Below are 6,022 nucleotides of genomic sequence, written 5' to 3'. Positions count from 1 at the left end.
AACATACAAGTTTCATTTATATAATTTTTCAAGGGATCTTATATCTGTTTTCACTCTTGCTTTTCATACAAGTTTCACTCAAGACAGATACAAACTTTATAAGATTTATATATATCTTTTCCATATGGGTTGGCATAAAAGACAAAAGACTGTCCGAGCAGCTGCAAATGGACTCAGAGTTGACTCTTGCTAAAGCCATTGAGAAAGTTAGGCAGAGCAAAACGGTAAAGAAACAACAATCAATACTTCACAGCAGCGCGGCAGTGGAGAAAACACTGAACAAGGACACAATACGGACAAATACAACACGTGGGAAAACGCAGACGTGGCAGAAGAAAGAACAAAAGCCAATCAAGCAAAGTGAAAAGGAATGTGGCCGCTGTGGTCGCAAGAACAAACACTCATTGAAAGAATGTCCAGCCAAAGAGGTACAGTGTCGAAAATGTCAGAAAAAGGACACTTTGCTGTGGTCTGTCGCAGTAGTGAAGCTGCAGCGCTACGCGAAGTGACAGAAAATCAGAAAGATACAGACAGCGAGGATTGTGTGTTCTTGGGTGAAGTAGAGACTGAGAGGTCACAGCCCTGCGTGCAAAAGGTCAAGTTAAATGGGGAAAATGTATATTTCAAACTCGACACAGGGGCAGATGTTACGTCTATTCCAGAGGGTTTCTACAGTCCAGACAGAGATGGTAAGCTGCAGAGACCCAGAAAGAAGTTACTAGGGCCAGGCAGTAGCCCACTCAATGTTAAAGGCTGCTTCGAGGCACAGCTAGCAGTGAAAGGGCGCAGTGTTTCTCAAGACGTCTACCTTGTGTCAGGTCTAGTACAGCCACTACTAAGCAGGCCAGCGTGTGAGGCTCTGGGTCTTGTGTACAGAGTAAGCAAAGTAACGGAATCGGTGACAGATTTCAGGGCAGCATACCCAGACGTTTTTAAAGGTTTAGGCGTGCTGAGGGAGCCTTACCACATTGAGATAGAGCAAGGAGCTTTACCAATAGCCCTATCTGCCCCAAGACGCGTTCCTCTTTCCCCTCTGAGATGCAGTGAGAAATGAGCTGCACAGAATGGAAGAAATGGGTGTTATCTCCAAAGTCACTGAGCCTACAGAGTGGTGTTCAGGCAAGGTAGCGATCCCCAGACCAGCAGGAAAGCCCCCCAGAATATGTGTGGACCTCACACCCCTGAACACAGTAGTCAAAAGAGAAAGGCACATCCTCCCAGCAGTAGATCAAACACTAGCGATGATGAAAGATGCTAAAGTGTTCACAAAGCTCGACGCCAGGTCTGGATTCTGGCAAATTCCGCTCACGCCAGAGTCAAGGCCACTCACTACCTTCATCACGCCTTTTGGAAGGTTTCAGTTCAACCGCCTTCCTTTTGGCATTGCATCGGCGCCGGAACATTTCCAAAGGCGAATGTAACAGATGCTGGAAGATTTTGGAAGTTTTATAAGAATATTTTCTTCTTCCTGCTCCTTTTCACACATGGTTGTAGTGCTTTATTGATAGAAAGTGTGGTTGGTTGGTTTGGACTGTTGTACCAAGTTTGAAATAAATAAATAAATGAAATGAAATGAAAATGAAAATTTGAAGGGGTAATTTGTCACGCCGACGATGTGCTTGTATATGGCAGAGACAGGCAGGAGCACGACCAGAGGTTGCACTTTGTGCTCCAAAAGTTTCAGAAGGAGGGTCTCACTCTGAATGAGAAGTGTGAGTTTGCTAAAAGTCAAATAATCTTTGTGGGACACAAAGTGTCAGCAAAAGGCATTGAGGCTGATCCCAACAAGGTAACAGCAATCCAGCAGCTGCCGCAGCCTCAGAGTGTGGAAGATGTGCGCCGTCTCATGTGCATGGCCAACTATCTTGCCAAGTTTATGCCACAACTAGCCACAATCACCACACCATTAAAGGAACTGCTAAAAGACAGGGTCATGTGTTAGTGGTGGGAACAGTCATATGGTTATTGTTCATGAGTCCAACAGCAGAGGGGAAGAAACTGTTCTTATGGCGAGAGGTTCTGGTGCGAGGTCTCACAGACACGAGAGGTTCTGGTGTGAATGGACCGGAGCCTCCTGCCTGAGGGGAGCAGGTCAAACAGACTGTGTCCAGGATGAGATGGGCAGCTGTGATCCGAGCTGCACGCCCCAGTGTCCTGGAGGTGTACAGGTCCTGCAGAGATGGGAGTCTGCAGCCAATCACCTTCTCAGCAGAGCGCACAACACGCTGCAGTCTCTGTTTGTCCCTGATAGTGGCTCCAGCGTACCACACGGTGATGGAGGAGGTGAGGATGGACTCGATGATTGCGGTGTAGAATTGCATCATCGTCCGTGTTGGCAGGTTGAATTTCTTCAGCTGCCTCAGGAAGTACATCCTCTGCTGGGCTTTCTTTATGACGGAGGTGATGGTGGGCTCCCACTTCAGGTCCTGGGTGATGGTGGTACCCAGGAAGCGGAATGAGTCCACAGAGGTGATGAGGGTGTCTGTCAGGATGATGGGGGGGAGTGGGGCTGTGTGCTTCCTGAAGTCCACAATAATCTCCACTGTCTTCTGGGCATTCAGCACCAGGTTGTTGTGGCTGCACCAGGACACCAGACGTTCAACCTCCCTCCTGTAGGCAGACTCATCCCCGTCCGAGATGAGTCCAATAACGGTGGTGTCATCTGCAAACTTGATTAGCTTGACAGACTGGTGGGTGGAGGTGCAGCAGTTAGTGTACAGGGAGAAGAGCAGAGGAGAAAGAACACAGCCCTGAGGGGAGCCGGTGCTGATGGTCCGGGAGTCCGAGACATTCTTTCCCAGCCTCACATGCTGCTTCCTGTCCGTCAGGAAGTCAGTGATCCACCGGCAGATGGGATCAGGCACATTCATCTGGGTAAGCTTGCCTTGGAGATGGTCTGGAAGGATGGTGTTGAAGGCAGAGCTGAAGTCCACAAACAGGATCCTGGCGTAGGTTCCTGGGGAGTCCAGATGCTGCAGGATGAAGTGTAGAGCCATGTTGATAGCGTCGTCTACAGACCTGTTGGCTCTGTATGCAAACTGCAGGGGGTCCAGGAGGGGGGCCGTGAGGGTCTTGAGGTAGGAGAGAACCAGGCGCTCAAATGACTTCATGACCACAGATGTCATAGCCACAGGTCTGTAGTCATTTAGTCCAGTGATCCTTGGTTTCTTGGGGACAGGGATTATGGTAGAGGACTTGAAGCAGGCAGGCACATGACATGCCTGCAGTGAGGAGTTGAAAATGCCAGAAAACACTGGGGCCAGCTCATTTGCACAGTGTCTGAGGATGGCAGGAGACACACCGTCTGGGCCAGGAGCTTTTCGAGCATTCAGACTCTTAAACTGCTTCCTCACATCTGCTTCATGAATATGAAGAGTTGTAGTGGGAGAAGGTGGTGTGAAATCCTCCTTGGTGTGGGGTGTGGAGGGAGGTGTTGTAGGTGAAGTGTTTGATGGTGGTGATGGCTCTATGGATGGGGGAGAGGTGGGGGAATGAGTGTCCAAAGTGTCTCTACTGTTGGGGCCGTTGGAGGTGTGAAGGCTGCTTGATGGCTCGTCAAAACGGCAGTAAAAGTCGTTAAGGGTGTTGGCCAAGAGCAAGTCATCAGTGGAGTGGGGGGTTTTAGGCTTGTAGTTGGTGATATTCCTAAAACTTTTCCACACAAAGGCCGAGTCATTCTCTGAGATCTGCTCAAGAGGTCTCACAGACACAGAGAAATGCTACGCGCAGATAGAAAAGGAGGCGCTCGCTGTAACGTGGGCGTGTGAACGACTGTCATCTTACCTCATGGGCCTACAGTTCACTCTAATCACAGATCACAAACCCCTGGTCCCTCTTCTGAGCACAAGAGGCCTGGACGACCTGCCTCCACACATCCTGAGATTCCGCCTCAGGCTGCTGCGCTTTACTTTCACCATTGTCCATGTTCCAGGGAAGAACCTCGTCACCGCTGATGCCCTCTCACGAGCACCGCTGGCGGGGCCTCCTTCTGCTGGGGATCTTCAGCTGGAAAAAGAGGTGGAGGTTTTCGTGGACTGTGTAGTTTCCCATCTCCCAGCCACAGATAAAAGGCTGGAGGAGATTAAGTTGGCGCAGGAAATGGATGACCTGTGTAGAAAGGTGGTGTATCAATGTGGGACAGGCTGGCCAGAAAAAGGTAAACTAGATCCAGAGTTAAAGGGGTACTGGCAATACAGAATGGACTTCAATGTAGTCCATGGTCTTCTCATGAAAGGGGAGAGACTTGTGATACCACCTCAAATGAGAGCAGAGGTTTTGTCACGTTTGCATGAAGGCCACCAGGGCGTTTCAAAATGCAGGGCCAGAGCAAAAGAGTCGGTGTGGTGGCCGGGCATCTCAACTCAAATACGTCAGATGGTAGACAGGTGCGAAACATGTCAAAAACATAGGTTACAGTGCCGTGAACCAATGCTGGCAACTCCTGTTCCCGACCGCCCATGGAAAAAAGTCGGCATGGATCTGTTCGAGTGGTCAAAGAAACACTTCCTCCTGATTATTGATTTTTTCTCAAGGTATACTGAGATAGCTGAACTGAGACACACAGCTGCAGAGGTCACGATTAATGCTATAAAAGAGGCCTTTGCAAGACATGGAGTTGCCGAGACTGTGGTATCGGATAACGGGCCGCAATTTTCATCAGAACAGTTCAAGCACTTTGCCAAAGAGTACCAGTTCACACATGAAACGAGCAGCTCTAGGTACCCCCAAGCCAACGGGGAGGCAGAACGCGCTGTTTGTACCATTAAAGACTTGTGGAAAAAGGACTGTGACTACAACAGAGCACTGCTGGCGTACAGGGCCACCCCACTGGAACATGGGCTCTCGCCGACGCAGTTGCTTATGGGGAGACACCTGCATACCTCGCTGCAACAAGCTGTGGCAAAGCTGGTGCCAAAGTGGCCTGACCTACAGGCTTTTCGCAAAAAAGATGAGGAGGGGAGGCGTGAGCAGGCAAAACACTACAACCGCAGACATAGAGTCAGACCGCTTCCGGAACTATCGTCAGGACAGAAAGTGCGGATTACCACTGAAGGAACTACTGGACGAGTAGTTGGACCTGCCAGTGCTCCCAGATCTTATGTGGTAGAGACAGACAGGGGTTTTCTGAGGAGAAATAGGAGTCACCTCAGACCAACAGGGACTATTACCAGATCTGGTCAAGTGGTGAGACCTCCTGAAAGACTGGATGTGTAATTCTCTGAAGTTATCCATTCATGCCCTATTCAAAGATGGGTTAGGCTGTTAGAGATGTTTACAATAATGTGTTTCGTTTAAATGTAAGTGAACAAATGAGGGATGTGTATAATTTTCACGTTTGATGATGCTCCGCATTTCTGTTCTTGTGAGCTGTTTGAGTCGTTATGAAGTATGTCTTTAGCTAAAAGGAGGAGGTGTAGCGGTAGACTACTGTTCCCATAAGGCTGTGTGTGGGGGAACTTCCGGGTTACTATTAAAGTTGGTAAACATCACCCGAACGCGCTGTGTCCAGTGTCATCATTTATATGCCTTTGAGCATTTTTTCACTTAAATTTGTTGATGCTGTTTTGAATGGATGCAGAATGAGAAATACAATATGTTCTGGTTGAAGGGGGAGCAATTTTTAAATCAGAGTCAGAATATGTTTTGTGAACCAAACTTTATATACCAACATCTGAAACGTAAAAATGGATCATGTCAGAAGCAAAGATTTTCCGCATTTTAGGAGGACAAAATTATACAAACACTATGAGCTCTGAATGTAAGTCCAGGAATTCTGCTGGATGCAAATGTTAAAAACAGAAATTTCATTTCTTTGGGCGTCAGGAGGAACATCCTGACATTTATTACTGCAAAGACAGATGGCCAAATTCAAGTGCATATATCCATTAAAAAAGATGTTCACGTTTTGATAAAGACCTCCTGAGTTATGATGATGACAGATAAGACTTGTTTTTTGTTTACCTTTAAACAAAATTTACACATTTTTCTATTTTATTACTCAGAGCTTAGAAAATATTTATCA

This window comes from Pelmatolapia mariae, linkage group LG23 (genome assembly GCF_036321145.2).
Source record: "Pelmatolapia mariae isolate MD_Pm_ZW linkage group LG23, Pm_UMD_F_2, whole genome shotgun sequence".
Lineage (NCBI taxonomy): Eukaryota > Metazoa > Chordata > Actinopteri > Cichliformes > Cichlidae > Pelmatolapia > Pelmatolapia mariae.
Note: the sequence above shows the minus strand (reverse complement) of the source record.